At 40.3% G+C, this 19,192-nt stretch overlaps 1 protein-coding gene across 1 annotated transcript in view; it reads right to left on the bottom strand.

The window, feature by feature from the left end:
- Positions 1-18,147, bottom strand: part of GFPT2 (glutamine--fructose-6-phosphate transaminase 2) — a 105,221-nt gene extending 87,074 nt beyond the window's left edge. The window contains exons 1-2 of the mRNA XM_089529182.1: positions 18,035-18,147; positions 6,769-6,862 (exon numbers count right to left, since the gene is read on the bottom strand). The gene's annotated coding sequence lies outside the window, so the exon portion shown is untranslated. The remainder of the gene's footprint in view (positions 1-6,768; positions 6,863-18,034) is intronic.
- Positions 18,148-19,192: the final 1,045 nt, after the last annotated feature.

Below are 19,192 nucleotides of genomic sequence, written 5' to 3'. Positions count from 1 at the left end.
TTTTGCTGTTGTAATTAATTGCATAGCAAAAGAATTCTGCACTGTCATGAGTGTACTGAAGAAGGAGACAGGGTGGGGCGATCAAAGTTAATTCTCCAGTGAATGAAGTCAGTAGCTCTTACTTGTGTTTTGACACTCTTGTCCACTCACACTAAGCCAAGAAATACACAGGGCAGTCAGGTTTTGGGCCAAGGACAGTTAAACTTCCCCCATGTCATTGAAGAAACTCTTTTCCTTAGACTTTGATCCATGGCCCACTGGGATTAAGCAAAACAGATTCAAAAGTACTTGAGCGGCAATAGATCACACACCTAGAACAGTTATCAATGCAGATAAATTCCATCTGTGAATGAAATGTTTTTGAATCAATTCAACTTTGAGGGAAGAAAAATAAAAAATCACCGATTTGGTTTGTAGCAGCTCTGTCTCTCATACAGTGAACAATAAGTAAAGGTACAGGTTTCCCCTTGATATGAATGCCTAGTCATAACCGACTGTAGGGGCAGTGCACATCTCCAATACTAAGCCTAGAGAGCCAGCATTGTCTGAACGTGACTCTGGAGGTCATGTGGCCAGCATGACTTCATAGAATGCTGTTACCTTCCCACTGGAGTGATGCCTATTTATCTACTTGCACTTTTGCTTGCTTTTGAACTGCTAAGAACTTAGCAAAAGCCGGGACTAGTGACAGCAGCTCACTCTGTTATGTGGCACTTGGGCCTCGAACTGCCAACCTTCTGACCTTACAATCATCAGAATTGGTGTCTTAACCACCAAGCCACTGTGTCCCCACAGTGAACATTACTCATGGACAAATAAATAGTTACTTAACAGTGAAGAGTTCTAGTTTTGTGAGTTGGCAGTTATTACTACTCTGCCAAGGCCACACATACCTCTCCACACACAGCCAACTTTTCAAACCTATTGGAACTACCATATGTTTTAAGTGTATAATCTTCTTTCAGCAACTGAAATGGATGTCAAGAGAAGGCAGGCTAAGTAACATATTGAAGCAAAGAACTGTTAGTAGATAACCATTTTCTAATGTCTAAGTTGAGCAGATGTTTATGAGCCATTTTGTGTTATGTGGCGAATCATGTCTCAGAGGTTGTAAACATCTAAAAAGTTTCAGCATTTTTATCCAAAGCCAACAACATTTTAGATTTACTTTGCGAGTCTCTGTAGAAGACGAATAGGATAAAAACATAACAAAATAAACCAATAATTATGTTTTGAAAAAAAGGCAGGACCTTTTAGCCATAAATTGTACAATTTCTGTGGTTCATTATCAAGGAACAATCCACTATCCATGAAAAGGGAATTCTATTTCATTTTTCAAGTCAGTATGGTGTAATGGCTGGATTTCAACTTGACACATTTTTTATGTTTTGAATCAAATCTGCCAGCATCCCTAATTACCATGGCCCATCATCAGATGGTCTAGGAGTGTTGGGATATGTAGTCTCATGCGTCACGAGAATGGAACATTGAAGAAGGCTGGGACAGATTGTTCAACTACAGCTACGGACACTCAGAATCAAAGCCGTGTTACCCTTTAAGTTCACTGGCTGACCTTGTTGTCAGTATTTGATAGTCTAAACTGTTAAAGTTCTTATGATGGAAAATGAAGTGGATGGAGAACCAAAAGTATAGCTACAGGAGGTCAAATGCTCCCAGTAAGAATTCTGCTCCCCCCATTAAACTTTATTCTCAAATTTCTACCATTGTTGTAATATAAAATTTCAGTTGAGCATTTAGAAATACGTTGTTGTTGTTGTTGTTGCCGTTGTTATTCTGCCCCTCCCCATAGATTGAGGCAGGGAACAACAGAAAATGAATAATTAACGTCATCAGTTAAAACACATTAATAATAGTGGCAAAGGACAAATAAGACATACACATTTTAAAACAGTCTCCCTTTTAAATTAATTTAAGAAATACCATTTAAGCATCCAAAGAAAAGGGGCAGGTAAAGTGACTAAGGGTATGTGAAAATAGCAAATATAAGAGCTCTAAGTGTGAACAATTGTCAGTGTTTCCCTCTATAATGCTAGAGATTTGAGGTGGTTGTTGTGTTCTTTCAAGTCATTTCTGACTTATAGCAACCCTAAGGCAACCCCATCTCTGGGCTTGTTGGCAAAATTTCTTCAGGTAGGAGGAGTTGCCTCTGCCTTCCTCTGAGGCTGAGAGAGTGTGATTTGCCCTAGGTCACCCAGTGGATTTCCATGGCTGAGAGGGGATTTGAACCCTGGTCCAATACTCAAACCACTACACCATGCTGATGCCCTGAGATTTGGAGATTGAATAAAAATTTCATTTGGGCTGTTAAATTATTGGGGGGGGGGGAATGACTTCATTCTTCCCATAGCTATACACCTATACACCTGTGGAAAACCATGTGAGAGAGAACCAGAGTGGGAGAACCATTCTGAGATCCTAAAGGAAGAGTGGGGGGGGGGGGGAATTCTATTTATTATATTAGCAGGGCTTATGTAAAACATGTGTGCGTCATTAAAATAGCCAGAAAGGTCTGCAGCTGTGTAATAACTCACCAGGGGAAAAAACGCCACAACAAAAATATAGCAACAAAGGAAACCAAACAGATAAAACAGCAGAAAGCAGCAATTAAAAAACAAACCAGAAAGTTTTGGACAAAATGAGGAAAACAAAATCTAGAGCCAGTTTACAAGTTAAAAAACCCAGACAAAATAGCCATATGTCTTAAAATTTCTATGTGTTAAAATTACCTCAGAATTGGTACCACAATGTTGAGACATCTCACCTTAGGGTTGCAACTTGCCATGGCCAAATAGACCCTCTCTTCCCTCACCATAAGCCTGACTTGTAATGGCAAGAGAGAAACAGAAGAGTCTCTAAAGGTAAGTAAAAGATTTGGGCATGCTTGTGTGTGAGAAGATAGCTTTTGGGATATTCAAATCCCAAGCCCCTTACATACTCACTAGCATTTTTGAAATATGTCCTAAACATTTTTAGGAAATGGTAATGTATGTTTCCATATAACAGGGCAATCCCAGTTAGGTCACTGTCAGATGAATTTTTAAAACCCCGAAAGTAACAGGTTTCCTTGGATTACCAAGGACTTTTCATTGCCATTCTGCAAATCAGTTTAAATTTACTCAATATTTTCTGAAATAAAATACATCTGTGTATTTTTACATTCTCAGAACTAGCTAAGATGGTCATCACCAGTAAACATAATTCCTGCAAGCCTTTTAAGGCAGCACACCTGACACTATATAATACAATGTGGCTGTTTAATCCTTACCACAACCTGTTTATTCCTTACCACAATCTTTACTATAACCTTATCCTCATTTTATATGGTAGGGAGGTTTTCCCTAAGACCACCTGGTTGCTGTGTGCTTTTCACTGTGCTGAGTTCTGAATTACTGGCTTCTTGCTTTTGAGCCATGGTAAATGTGTAAACAATTTCTTTCTTCCTTATAATGTACAAGTCGAAGTGTGCAGTTCTGTAGCAGGACTTGGACAACAGCAGGGTTGCCACTATTATACTTTTCCTGCTTCTAGGACTGGGATCGGATGGATCTTGGCATTTGCTGTTATATGCCGTTTAACTTACATAGCTGTTTGGAGGATCAGGCCAACACAGACACCCATGGACTGTAAACAGTGAAACAAACTTAATACTATGAGGCAGATGCTTATTTATGACAGCCAGTGATTTATAATGAGGGAGTTTGTTCCTTTTTGAAAATGAGGAACACCCATTGCATCTCAAAAGTGACGAAGGACACATGTTTGGCAATTGAACTTAGAATGCATTTTGAAATCAGAATTGTATTTCCACTGTCACCAGTCTTCAGTTTTCCTTGCTCAATTACAGTAAATGCATCCCATACCAGCAATATTTTTAAAGCTGGTAGAACAGACCCTGGATATTTTGCGCACCAACATCAAGTTCCATCATGTTCAAAATCAACCAAGTCATTTCAGCACATGAAGCATTTCTCACCATTCATAACAGTAAAATGCAATAATAATAATACATGAAAAAACTAACAATTTCCTGTCCTTTCATGACATCAAAAAATCTGCCTCCTAAAGTGTCTTCCTATCTGTCCAATGGTAGGGCTGGTCTCCTCTCCCTCTCCCTGTCTCTTGACAACAATTTCCTTTGGTGTGAGAAGTTCCAGAAATCTTTCAACCATAGTCTCTGTTTCTTTCATTTTTCAAAGAGATAAACATATTAATCTATTTTGCATAAAGGAAAAAAGAGTGCAAGCATGTGGGGGAGGGTGGGGGGAGAGATCAAAAAGCCCTTTTGATACCGATTTATTTTAGCATAAGTAGCTTTGTACTTGCAACAAGAATGCAACAGCTTAAGCAATGGAGGAATGCTCTTGGCTGAACATTGGCAGAAGTGTACTCTCTTTTTCCAGGGTCAATTGTTAGGTTCCTCCATGACCTTCTCCTTTTTAAGCCTGCTCCATTCAACATGGCAAACCTTTCAAGTTTACCTCTCTCTCCTGCGTAGAATCTTTCCATCCTAAGGCTACAATAAGGTGGGGGGAATGCCAGACCATGGCCAAGAGTGATGGCCTCATATCAGTGCAGTTTGTGAGGTTAATCATCACAAAGAAAAAAGGAAAATTAGGAATCCATATCAGGAACATAAGATGATGCCATATATTGGCATACATTCTATTTCAGTCCTCACTAGAGTGGACCCATTAAATCCTTTAGCTTTATCTATGTGCTTATTCACAATTCATTTATTGATTTAATGGGTCTACTGTAGTTAGGACTAACCAGCAAGATGCAAAGTGATTAAAAAAGAATAGTGCAAAGGTCAATATTAGCCACTGAGTCAAACTACTGGTCTAACCCACTACTGTCAACTCTGTCATGCTCCCCATTTTTTCAGGTAGGGGTCTCTCCTAGCCCTATCTAAAGATCCTTATCATGACTTGATGGTCTGGTCTCCCAGCCCCCATTTCTGCTCAGCTTCTAAGATCAGATTAGATCAGATGGGATCAGGAAGGTAAAGCAGGAATGGTCATGTTAAATTCAGATCAATATGCAAAATGTAGACCCTCCTTGCACTTATTTGACTTATTTCTTTACCAAAGTTCCTTTCCCAACTAAGTTTCAAATGGCTCTTTCCATTCTAAAAAAAAAATGAAGTAGAAGCATTTCAAATCCTTTTTGTCACTTTCAGTTTGGATTTGGTGCTGTTGGGTATATGGCGAGACAGAGTGAGCTAGTGGTTTGAGTGTTGTACTAGGACTCTAATCCCCACTCAGCCATAGTGACCATAGAATGATCCTGAGAAAGTCATACCCTCTTCATCCTCAGAGGAAGGCAATGGCAAAACTCCTCAATAAATCATATTTTAAAAAAACTATGATAGATTTGCCTTATAGTTGTCATCAGCTGGAAATGTCATGAAGGCAAACAACAATAACAACAACAATGCAAGAATGCACTTTTCTTAACTTTAGTGAATTACTTTTAAAAAACTAAATACTGTAGAATCAATTCATATTGAGCATTTTACATTAATTATAGCCATGAATGAGAAACGAAAAACACCATAGCAACAGAGCAGTTTATACTGTGAAGCCTTGTGCAAAACCTTGGTATCTGTCCAGGCAGGGAGATGCTATCCTGTTCAGTTGCGCTATATGGGAACAGATGTGTGATCAATATTGACTATTGTGGTGTCTATGGGTATCCTGCTCTGTAATCTGCTCTATAATCTGAGTTTGTGCAGCCTTTGAGGTGTAAATATTTGGGAGTCAGGAGGTGTGGTCCTTAGATGCCTTGCTTTCCTCCCTGCCCCTACCAACCCACAGGAAACTGTTGGGAGCATATGCACTCTTGGTGAATATGTGCAAAATCACCCTGCCAATGAGTTGGAAGTGAGTTGCCAGAGGAGGACTAGGAGGATCTGGAGACAAGTGGTTTGTGGCATCATGCAATGGCTGAGTATGGGATAAGAGGGGGGCTCTGATAGATGAAAAGGACTTGGAGTAGGAGTCATCACCATTCTTCAATGGCAAGCAATTTCTGATGGCACTCCCCAGACATCCACAGAGCTCCTAACACTCCAATAATGATATGCTATAACTCACTACACACTTCCTCAAAGACCCAAATCTTTAGAACATTATTAGTTGTGCATTAAAAGCTTATGGGAAACTGCATGGAACCGTGAGTTAATTTCCTTGCAACCCACCTCTCCTATGGGTTTCACTCTTCTCCACAACAAATCCAAATACCTCTGTTTCCCTCAAGTGTCCCTCTCAAAATGGCAACAGCATGTGGGATTTCTGGGATGCTTGTGTGAGAGAGTGCATTTTCACATATTTTGACAAGTTTGGGGGTTTAGGTCTTTGGTGAACCATTGGAAGGGTTTCAGAGGCAGGAAAGGAAGGCTCAGGAGGCATATGCACTTGACCCACCTGTTTTAAGGAGTTTTTCAAAACAAAAAATGATTTAAGTAATCAAGGGAAATGGATTGTCATGAAATGCCTATAAACAGTCTTTTATTGCACTGTGGCCATACAGATGTTCATAAACTAATGAAAATATGAGAAATAATTAATCTGAGATGAGTCAGCAAAGTTAAAAAGTTGCCAACCTAAACAACTTAGAGGATAAATAAATCATGTCATTTATTGTGAGATACAAGACAAATTTTCTATTGCATATTGATAGAAAATGGCCAAGCTGTGTTTACAAAGAATCTCCAGTTTCATAAAACCCTTTGCATCACCCCTGTACCTCTTAGCTCATTGGTTTCTTGAATTTCAAGACTTCTGAAAAGATCTGTTCAGATTTCTTCTCATGCTCTCCCTTCCCATCCTTTTCTTCAAGACTGTATTGGGGAAAAGAAGCAGAAGTAAATGCTTTTCAATGTGGGTGGTCATAATTCATTTATGGGCTGGTACAGACCGGCCCTTTGTGCTGCCCTCGTCATGTGCTAGGGTTGCCTTGGGGCACTCCGCCTACACGCCCCTCAGCCCTAGCACATGATGAGGGCATCACAATGGCGGTGCCCTGTATACATGGGTGCTGCCATTGTTACGCAAGTGCTGTGCGGCATCTGCATTGTGCCGCGCTGGCTTGCGTAACCAGTGTGTCCCAGTGCACCAGTGGCACTTTTGTTACGCTGCCGCCATGGCGTAAAAAGAACCTGGTTTTCACGGGTTCTTTTTCCTCTGCAGGGAAGCCGTGTGGTTTGGCAGCTGCATCTTCCCTGTGGAGGAAAAAACACGGCCAACAGCCCAGACCTTCAAGCAGGTATGTACCAGGCCTATGTTATTGCAGTGGTCTGGCTAAAATGGAGGACATAGTGGCCTAAAGTGGAGAAGGAGAAAGAGAGGGAATGAAAAACAGCAATTAAACTAGCAACTGAATATCAAATAAAAAGATAAGACAAATATTCTGTGAAAGCTTGTTCATACTAGCACATTATAACACTTGGTTATAGGATATGTATATTGAACAAAATACATACACACACCCATGAGGACCAAACTGGAAGTAACTTTATCACATGTTTGTATTGTTGCCCAGCTGTTTTCTGTTTTTCACACAGCCAACGTGAATGATTCCAGCAGCCAAACTATAGAGGAGACTATAATTTTTTACTTTTTTTATATCTTGGGAAAGCTGGTATGGGAAGATACAGTCTTTCAGACAGTATGTTAGTTATTTGAAATGTCATGTTTTTGCTGCAAGGAATGGAGCGAAACATGGGTGCAATTCTTGTGCCAAAATATATGCTGACCCACACCAGCACTGGTGTTGTGCACTATGATGACTTGAGTGGGAATAGAAGCATTTTCTGATCTATCCCAGACAGAAAATGTTCTTGGGCTGGGCTGGTTGGGATTCTAGGTCTGTGGTCTGAGAGAATAAATCTATTACAGCACAACCCAAGATGTGACCACAGAGGGCAAAAAACCCTGCCCAAGCCAACCTTTTCCCAGTTTTGTCTGCCTGTTGTCCAGAAATGACTGCAGCTAAAGAAAATGACTTTGCTGTGATTCAGACCAAAGCTCCATCTAGTTCTATATTCTGTTTGCTACAATGACCATGGACATTGCCAGAGTGAAAACTGGAGGTGGTTTCTGTATTTCAGCAAGTGTTGCTTGCACTACAAATAACAAGCAAAACCTGTTAAAATTCTTCTGCACAACCCTTAAACATTCAGGAACCAGCTCCTGTTTTCATTCTGGCAACCTTAACAGACACCCATGGCAGTCATGAAGAAGACAACTGTTTCAGTGATTTTGTTCCTGCAGCAAAGGTGGGTGAAATATGGCCCTCTTGATGTCACCAGACTTCCAGATCCCAGGCCTGCCCCTTCTGTGCCAATTTTCAGAGGGAGGGCACTGCCTTGAAATGTCTTTGTGTATATATAGCTTTGTCATTTGTCTTTTTGATTTAAATGACACACTCTGTGCAATTGTAGTTGACGCTTAAGGGATCATGCTTAATGGCATCACCAGAGCCTGGAAGAGGGAAAGGCACCTGTCAGGGGATGGCATCCTCCAGTGTAGATTTTGCATTAATCAGGAATTGGGATTTGAAGATCTTTCTCTTATATGTAAGAGTCTATGTGTGGCAAAGCCCCCATGATAGGAGTCAAAAGAAATATTTGCAAATATTTGCAAAACGGTCCAAAGAAGATATTTCTCAAGTGTTAGGTAACTCTGATGAGAATCCTGAACTGAGGAGAATCTTCACAGTTCATTATTTATTCTGTACAAAATTTGCACATGGCTCCCCCCCGAAAAAAATATTTCTGTACAGAAATATTATACTGTAGAATATATTATACTCTAAAATGCCCTCAGAACTCTGCCTCTAGCCTGATGTATAAAGAACACAGGTTATGGCTTAGTATGCATAGTTTTCTTTCACAGGAATTAATGAGTTCTGAAATACGTTTGAAAATAAATGTTTTTGAAGGAAAACAACATTGCCTCCCTTTCTTCTGCTTGACAGCTCTCCTGCCCTCCTCCTTATCTCCCTGCTCCCAGCCAACTATTGAGCTATTCTATCTAATGACAGAGATCATCATAATTATCTACATTCAATAACCCTATAGAACAAATGACAAAGATATGTCTTCCGGAGGGTTTCCCACTTTATTCTCACTTTAGCACACACCCAGAACTTGTGAAAAAACAGAAATCTCAGTACTAATCCCTGTTCAGACTCTACAAATTAGCATATTCTGGATGTCCTTCAGATTATTTTTGATCCAGATCACCCCTGTCATGTCATGACATTTTTTTTTTCAGTCTGACTCTGAACTGGTCATGGAGCAAGGCAATATGCCAGCAGTTTTCTACTAACATGAAATTCAGTATTGTTTTGGCCCTATGGATGGGGGATGACCTGCAGCCCCTGGGATTTTTAAAGAACATGTGTGCTAACTCTTGTGCATCTCTTGGCTCCCTACCCTTCCCCTTTACGGCCTTTTCTTACTCACCCTTTTTTCCAGAGCCCAGAAAAATATGCACAGTTTTGAGGTTGGGAGGTTTATGGCCTGTATACAGTTAGAGATCTGTTCCACAATGGGACGACTATCACAATGGAGCAACTAATATGTGCTCTGGGCCCTGGTCATCAGAACTGATATCAAATAATACAGATACAATTATTCTTTTAAAAAAAACTGCTTCAGATACAAGAATATCCTCACCCACTTACTTTTTTTGAAAACATGCATCTCTCCGGCTATATATTCTAAAGGCCAAATAGCATGCATATATAATTGTCTGCTAGAAGAAAGATTTGGGAACTCAATACTTCATAAGGCAGGATGGGAAGCAGAACTTTCCCTTTCAATTGATAGTAAGACCTGGGAAAATATATGGACTCATTTACCATTTAAAACTAGGTCCATTGCCATTAAAGAGAATACTATCAAGTTGGTCCATCAATGGTACCCCACCCCAGTCAAATTGGCTCGTATGTCTACCAATGCTAATCCAAAATGCTGGAGGGGTTAAGGTAGAGGGACCTTTGTACATATGTGGCTGGATTGCCCCTTAGTGCATGAGTATTGAACAGAAATTTTACAACTGATCTCCAAGATCACTAAATAAGGTATATAATTATCACCACTCTTGCTCCTGTTCTCCATTTTTATGAATGAAAATAACGCCCTACAGCATAAAGAACCGATTAGTTTGCTTCTGGCTGTTGCCAGGCTTGAGATAGCCAAGAACTGGAAAACTGGAAAACTGCAGGATGGTGGACTAGACTCTGGGGCTTGTGGTTAGTGGAGAAAATGGCAGATAATAACAACAGAGCGAGAGTCTTAGACTCTGGATTGACCTTTCATAAGATTTGGCACCCATTGAATACATCCAGCAAGATTTAGTCTCTAGACATGTCCCAATTTTAGCTAAACGTTTATGGAAAGATGTCTTTCATGATCCCTGAATACACTTTTTATCTATAACTTTCAAGGCCTTATCTGGATTATTGCCTGTATTTATTGTTGTTTTGGTGTACTGTTTGTTGTCATGTTTTGTTTTAGAATGTATTAATAAATTTTAATTAAAAATAATAAAAAAAGAACATGTGCTTTCTTAGGAAACATTTTTACTTTTAGTTATACTTCTATATGTGCATGTACACAGATTCAAATATCTTGTCAAATCATTCATTTGTAATAAATTTATCTGTATTTGTAAAGAATGTCTTATCTCTACCTAAACCAGCAACAATAGCAAAGTATGTCCCTCCAAGACAGTCAGCCCTTGTCTCCTTGACGCATCCCAAAGCAGAAGCAAATTTGTATATGCCCCATTGTACATGCTTCCCACCTTGTCCTTGCTGAGGAATATACACTCTGGAAAGAAAAAAAAGTCTGTTCACACACAGAGAGACCTTGAATTCTACCCTGAATCCCATTGTGGAGAAAGGTGGGATATAAAGCCTTGCAATAAATAAATAAATAAATAAATAAATAAGAGACACACATACCAAAAACAAAATAACAAAAACATTGACACACCCACCCTGCAACCTGCAGTGTGCAGTGCAGGTTCAATGCTAAGACTAAACTGAGGTGCAGATCACATGTTGAAAAACTTAAACAGGGTGGCTTTTGGTTGGTAGTGCTTTGATTGTGTATTCCTGCATGGCAGGCAGTGGAATGAGTGGCACAGGATTCTGTGATTCTATAAATTGAGACAAAAAGTGATACCTTTCATCCCAAGTTTAACCTGTGAGAGTAGGAAGAAGTGACTGTTCAGGAGGCAGCAGATGTTATGTGTGAACACAGGGCTAGAAATGTAGCTGAAATGCATTTTCAGCACCATGTAGATTGGCCCATCTGATATCTAAAACAGAAGTGTTAAAAAGATTAACTCATATAGAGCAGGTATACAGATAGGTTTAAATTTTCTACCTTGCCAAATGAACTGGCATCTTCTAATGAAATATATCATCAATAATATGTCTTAATTTTTCGTTACCTTATTATAATAATTTCGATGGTTCCCAAAAGAATGCAGTAGACATTTGCTTTCTCATTCCCGGGTAATTATCTAAAATGATATCATATCCGTTTGATAGCAGGTGGGATTTTGCTTTTTAGTGGTTTTTAAATTAGCTTTGTGATGAAGGTGTAAGAACATTGACTGAATTAGAGAGCCACAAGGAATATTAAACTAATCTGATCAACTCATTTTACAATTAGATGCAAACTGTGGAAGCAACAATATATCAATCCAATCAATCATTACATTTTAGTTGAAAAAATGTTTGTATTTCACATTTCTTCAGAAATTTGAATCATTCTCTAAAACAGTAAATCTCATATTGTGGAGTCATAAAAACATGTAAAAAAGTGGTTAAGTAATCTTCCATGCCAGTGATCAAGGGAGCAGGGGTAGTTCAACCAACCAATGTCAACTGATTTCTAGACTAGCTTTGCATCTGATCCAGCCTGACTCTTCTTATATTTTCATAGAACCTAAAAATAGCTATGTCTGCCTCACAGGACATCCTGATCTTTGGCATCATGATTAACCCATTCCATTAGCACCAAGCATGAACACGAATACTTCAGTTAGAAATGCCCTTTTCAGTTCACCTTTAGGAAAACATGTATGCATCATCGTGCCAACAAAATGCTATTAAATCTTGATGCCAACAAAATGCTATTAAACTGAGCTAATATTCCAGGTAGCATTTTTCAGATGAATCAGTAACATTTGCACTCCTGTCTAAAGAGCTGCCTCACAAAAATTCTGAGTCAGGAAGCATAAACAAACAAACAAACAAACAAACATTTTTTAAAAAAATAAAAAAATTGTTAAAGACAAGGCTACTATCACAGAGATAGGTAAACTACTTGATCTTTTCATTACACTGCAAGATTATTCATTCAGCCAGTATGAGCCACCTGACAGAAGCTTTCACAGAGCTTACTTTTATGGGCTGTCAGCATCCCCCAGCCAACCTGTGCAATGGCTATGCTGTTTGGGGCATTCTGCAAGTTGCAGTCCAACAAGTAACATGCCCTGTCTCTGCAAGTCTTTCAGGTTTCAGGAAGTGATTTACCCCAGCCCTTCTGTCCCCAATGCTATTCAATATATATATGAAGCCACTGGGAGAAATCATCTGGAGACACGGGGCGGGGTGTTATCAGTATGCCGATGACACCCAGATGTGTTTCTCCATGTCTTAGTCTGCATCTTTGACTTCAGATGATGTCTCTCCTCTCAATGAATGTCTTAAATTGGTAATGGTCTGGATGAGGAAAAACAGATTGAAACTGAATCCAGATAAAACGGAGGTACTTATAGTAGCAGCCCCAAACCCTGGTATTGGGATACAACCTCCAGTCCCAGATGGGGTCACACTCTCATCAGACTGTGTTTGCAGTCTGGGGGTGCTCCTAGACCTGTTACTCCAGATGACAAATCAGGTAAATGTGACACTCAGGAGCACCTATTATCAGCTTTGGCTGATACGCCAGCTGCACCCTTTCCTGGAAGTGAGGGACCTAGAAACTGTGGTGTATGCACTGGTAACTTCACAACTCAGTTTCTGCAATGCACTCTACATGGGGCTACCCTTGTGCCTAGTTCAGAAACTTCAGTTAGTGCAGAACATGGCAACCAGGTTGGTTTCTGGTAAAGCAAGAAGCGATCATATAATACCTATTTTAAAACCACCCCACTGGCTGCCCATTAGTTTCGGTGCACAGTACAAGGTGTTGGTTATGACCTTTAAAGCCCTAAATGGATTAGGTCCAACCTGCCTGTGGGACCACCTCCTTCCGTGTAACCCACCCTGTGCACTCAGGTCCTCTGGGAGGAATTTGCTGCAACCCACAAAAACTAGGTTGTCTGCTACTGCCCAGAGGACTTTTTTGGCAACCGTTCCTAGATTATGGAACGGCCTGCTGGAGGAGATCTGTCACATTACCAGATTAAACAGCTTTTAAAAAGCTGTTAAGACGGATCTTTTTTGGCAGGCCTTTCCCAAATAGATAACTGGCCACCAAAATTGGAAGCCATGACCCTTTGAATCTGCTGTAGCCACTGATGGAACTGTTTATGTTTGTTGATTTTAAGGTGTGTTTTAAATTGTGAACTGTTTGTTATTTTAGGGATGGTGGGATTCTGGGATATGGAACTGTATTGTTTTAACTTGTAAGCCGCCCCGATTGTCTCAGACAGAGAGGCGGGATATAAATAATTTTTTTATTATTTATTTGATTATTTTCTCATGACCCTATTCACTGGGGATACCAGGAACTTGAACTTGAGACCTAGATACAAAGCACTGAACTCCACTGATTCTAATCTATTCCAAATCTATGCAAAGTTTTTTTTTAAAAAAAGAAAAAGAAAGCACCAGCTGGATAAACTGAAACTTAGTTGTTTGACTATTTCTCACAAAACAGTGGCAAGAGATAAAAGGGTTTCTCAGAATGAACATTTATGTTTCAATCTCTTGTTTATTTAAATGCCTGGAAACATTTTTTCTACTCTACTCTTGCTCCACATGCACACATAGTCCATAGTGAAACAGAGTGTAAAATGAAAAAAGGTTTAAAACACACATTAAAAACAAATATTGTGGACAACTGTCCCTCCTAAAGGTTTTGGACAAAAATTTGTGTGATCCCTCACCACTGGCCTTCCCAAGCCCTTCCAATGCTTTCTGCATTTTGTAACTTGCACCACTCACTCTTCCTTCCCTTCTATCCCCTTACTTCACTTTTCTTGCTTCTTGTACTCTGATACTCACACTATTGGTTCTCCTCTCTTGGATGAAAGTTAGGTGCATACTTATTTCCTGCATAACAAATAGACCACAATTTGCTTCACATTTTGGCTTTTACAAAAGCCAGACACTTCTTTTTTAAGCTTGGAATCTGTGCCAGGTGATAGTCCACTGGGTGGTAAACCAACAATTCAGATAAAACCTAGCTAAGCTGGGGGTATGGCAACCTGATCATACTCTCTTATTGGACCTTGTAAGGCCAATTTTTTTCTTTCAATTTGTTTTTGGATTTGTTTTACTAAAAAGAGCCTCTAGGTGATATGGGGGTAATTTCATTAAGTGTTGGGCCCCCAGTAGAAATATATTGAATTAGAAGGTATCTCTTGAAATTGCTTCCATGTTTGGAAAACCTGGGCATGAAATCGAGACCCTTGGGCAGTGATGGCAAGCCTTTTCAGGACCGAGTGCCCAAACTAAAAGGCTTTCCGGTATCAGGTGTTACCCAGTTCCAGAGGGTGGGACCTCTGGGGCAGGACCTCTTCCCCCTTCCCTCCGAGGCCTTTAGTTGCCTTCAGCCACAAAATGGCTTCATGTGCCATCTCTGGCATGTGTACCATAGGTTCACCACCACGGCCTATGGCTATCCCCAAAGAGTTTTAGGACCTTGAAGGCTTTCATGGCTGGCATCCATAGTTTTTTGTGGGTTTTTTAGACTATGTGGCCATGTTCTAGAAGAGTTTCTTCCTGACGTTTCGCCAGCATCTGTGGCTGGCATCTTCAAATAATGCTTGCCTGGAAAGGACTTGGGTATATATATTGTGTGACTTGGAAAGGCAGGAGTGATTTGCATGTGTATTGTTCTGTTGCTAATGGCAGGTCTCAGGGTGGGAGGGTCTGCAAAAGAGGATGAGTGTCTGCTTGGCAGTGCTCGTTGTCTACCGTGTCAGGATGCACAGGGAAGGCATTGAAATCCACAAACACCTGGACAGTTTCAACAGGAAAGAGGAAACCCTTAAAGTAAACAAAGTTTGGCTACCAGTCCAGAAAGATAGCAAGATAAAGACTCAACAAATGCAAATGATAAATCTTTCAGCAGACAATGAGCACTGTCAAGCTTCCTGGATACCCTTTCCCCACCACTGATCTACAAGGAAAAAATGTGAAACATAATCTCTGTAGTTTATATAATGATAAATCATTATTTACTGAAAACAAAATTCGAGAGAGATTTGTTTCGGTAAGGATTCTCCATAAAAGAAGGAATTATCCATAGAAGTATCAATTTCACACCTTTCCAGGCTGATCACAAGACAAAATGTCCCTTGCCTTGGAATTTCACACATCTTTGAGACTTCTGATGTTTTTCAGAGAAATAAAGTATATGTTATACCATGTGTAGGTTTTTAAAATGCAGGCAGCTAAATAGATTTGTAATTGAAAAGTCAGGCAAACATGTCTTAAAGTGTATACATCACAAAAGTGCATATGATGAATATGTATTAATTTCCATACGGGCAGAAAAGCAAAATCCTATAGCCTGACGTTAGTTTTTCTTCTTTTGATCAGAAAAAAGACAGAAAGGCAGTAAGAAATACAAACAGGCTTCAATCTGAAAGGCTTTTTGGGGCTGCATGCCTACAAAACTCTGTGTTTGAGGCAGGACTGGAAACATTAGCATTTCTTAATTTAAATTCAGAGCTCTCAGCGTTTACTCTTTAAAACTTAAATAAATTTTATTAAGGTTTCTTCATATTGGTTTGAGCCCTATGAACAGTAAATAGCACGATGGCCAAAAAGCCTTTGGGCTTGTGAAAGAGACACAGTAGCCTCTAGTGGTGAGCTGCAACTCTTGCATGAAGATTGTGAGACATTATCTGTTGAAATACTTTATGATAAAACTTCACAGAGCATGGCGTTGTAATGTTTTTCCCTACTACTTCCCACCAGTTTCAACAAAACTATGCCACAATTTTTTTAGAAAACATAGACATGGGGATCCATAAGCCACCTGGGCCTTTTAAAGGAAGACGTACATAATAATGCTGTAAACACGATCATTTGCTCTAGCAAATCAGATATACAGTACTCAGTTATATGAGTTGCAGTATAAAATTCCATTTTAATGGATAGCCAGCATGGTGTAATGGTTTGAACATTAGACTATGACTCTGGAGACCAAGGTCCAAATCCCTGCTGGGCCATGGAAACCCACTAATTAAAGTGATTCCACTTTCACTGCCATGGTGCCATCCTGTGGAATGCTGGAATTCACTCCTGGGGGGGGGGGGGGGGTTGGTTGGCCCCAGTTCTGTTCTCTTTCTGTTGATAGGCTAAGACTTATTTATTGAGGCAGGCTTTGGTTATTAACTAGATGCTGTGGAAGAGTGATTTAATGGGGTAGGGGGTGGTTATGTCCTATTCTCTTTTTTATGTTTTAAATACTTCTGAACTTTTCAAACAATTGCTCTTCTGTCTGTCTGTCTGTCTGTCTGTCTAATTGGCCTTTCAGCCAAAAAGGTTTCCAGGGCAGCTTACAAAAGGTTAATTTGACCGTTGCCTGTCCTCCGGCTTACAATCTTTGAAGTCCTTTAACTGTTTTAATTCATCTTCTTCTTTTAAGCTGTGTTTTGAATTTTATGTTGTAAGCTACCTTGTGCTGCATATTGGGAAAAAGGCATGAAATGAAATATTATCCCAAAGCATAATGGCTGCAATACTAACCATCTCTGCCAGACAGATGCACCGAACTTGAACTAAACATACCAAATAATTGTTTTGTTGGAGTTTATGTTTTCCAGAGCAGGCTTCCCACTCCATAATCTAAACACACACACACAAACACATAAAGAGAACATTTTACTCTTATGCTCTAAAATTCTGAAGCCAGAACATCTGGCAGTAACCTTGATTTGGGTAACGTAATATGAGTAACATTGAGAAAAACACCCCAACACACCCTGTGACACATTGGATAATATTGCCAAACTGAATATTTTGGATAATATTCTAGAAACTATGTTGAATATGTTTTTCTTTCACTGGCAGTTTTACATTTAACTACCAAGATGGCTGGACTTTCCAAAGTTTTCCTGTGCATAAATTGTGATGATGGCAAACCGAATATATTTCTTCAAGACTGCACTGGTTCCGTGGGGAGATCTGAACAACTAGCAGACTTTAATCTAGCACCTCTTCTTGGTTAGTATGTCCTGTGTGAAATATGAGTGCCCTGAGTCACAGACAAGCACCCATGTTACTGGTGCTACGAAAGGCATTTCCTTTCAAGCCTGTATCAGTTTGATGAGGCTTTATTTTAATAGGATTGGGTCCAGATTTAGTCATGGTTAATGGTAGATCCATTGATGTCATTGGGACTTAATCATGATTTATTTAGTTCCATGGGTCTACTCTAATTAGGACAGTGTTTTAAATCAGAGGCTGCATCCGCATTGCAGAAATAATCCAGTTTGAGACCACTTTAACTGCCATGGCTCAGCGCTATGGAATTCTAGGAATTGTAGTTCTGGGAGAAATTTAGCTTTCTCTGTCAGAGAACTCCGGTGCCACAACAAACTATAATTCCCAGAATTCCATAGCATTGAGCCACGACAGTTGGTGGTGTCAAACTGGATTATTTCTGCAGTTGAATACAGCCTACCGTATATACTCAACTATAAGTCGAAAAATTTATGCCCCAAAATGAACTCCAAAATCCTGGGTAGACTTATGGAAGGGTCAATGAGTTAATGCTAATAAAGTTTGTGAAAGAAGAAGTGCCCACCTTCCTCTGTAGCCTTGTAACGGCTCCCTGTTTGAAGCCCCAGCGCCGGCTCTCCTCTCCTCCTCTGTGTGTGTGTGTGTGTCTGTTTCCCAGGCTCTCAGCCTTCCTGTGGAGCCAGACCTAACAAGCTGATTCTAAGGAAAGGGACACACAGAAAGTATGCCCAGGCTTGTACCCCGTTTTGCCTGGAAGTCCTGGGGGTGAGAAGGAGAGAGAGAGAAAGGTTTGTCCTCCATTTCTGCTAGCTATGAGCCTTGGAGTCCTGGGGGTGAAAAGCAGAGAGAGAAAGGCCTGTCCAATATTTCTTCAAGCCCTGAACCTTGGAGTCCTGGGGGTGACAAGCAGAGAGTCAGTGGGGTCTGTCCTCCTTTTCACAAGCCATGTGCCTTGGAGATGCTTTTGGTAAGGGGAAGGGTGTTTGTGTGTGTGTGTGTGTGTGTGTGTGCACGTGCGCGCTGAGGTTTTCCCCCCCCTTTTCCATGGGAGAGGTCCAGAGAGTGAGATATAGGGAGGGAAGTGGTGCTTTGTTCCCCCTCCCCCCTTTAGATCTTTTGTAACATCCTCCAGTGTTTGCCCCTCGACTTATCCACGGGTCATATCAAAATCCATGATTTTGGATCCAAAAACTGCCCTCGACTTATACATGAGTATATACGGTAAGTTGCATTTCTCGTTGGAGAGTTGTTTTAACAAATTAACATTTTATTTCTTTTCTTTTAAGAAAAAAGTTTCAGGCAGGGGCGGGAATCATGTGGCTCTTTAGAAGTGATTGGACTGCAACTCCTAGCAGCCCAAGCGAGCATGGACAATGGTGAGGAATACTGGGAATTACAATGCAACAGCCAAATTATTTCCATCTCTGGTTTAAAGTATCAAAAAGTACATACATCCTTGCTGCACAGAAATGTTCTGGTCGGAAGTCTTCCAACCGAGAAAAATGGTGCCCCTCAGCACTGAATAGGGATGGCTTAGCGCTGGGGATAGAATAAGGCCCTTTTGAGGATGATTTGCTGTGTGATAAAATCCGTTTTTTGCAGGTCATACGCGGCCCCAAGAGTCCCCTTCCAGTTCCCATAACGGGGGAAAAAAGGTGTTCAATAAAGTTCCCAGGTCCAAAACACACTACAGAACTAATCCAGTTTGAGACCACTTTAACTG

Source organism: Sceloporus occidentalis, unplaced genomic scaffold, assembly GCF_023333645.1.
Source record: "Sceloporus occidentalis isolate IW3139 unplaced genomic scaffold, rSceOcc1.0.p SCAF_1, whole genome shotgun sequence".
NCBI lineage: Eukaryota > Metazoa > Chordata > Lepidosauria > Squamata > Phrynosomatidae > Sceloporus > Sceloporus occidentalis.
The sequence above is the reverse complement of the archived record's forward strand: the minus strand, read 5'-3'. Positions and strand labels throughout refer to the sequence as shown.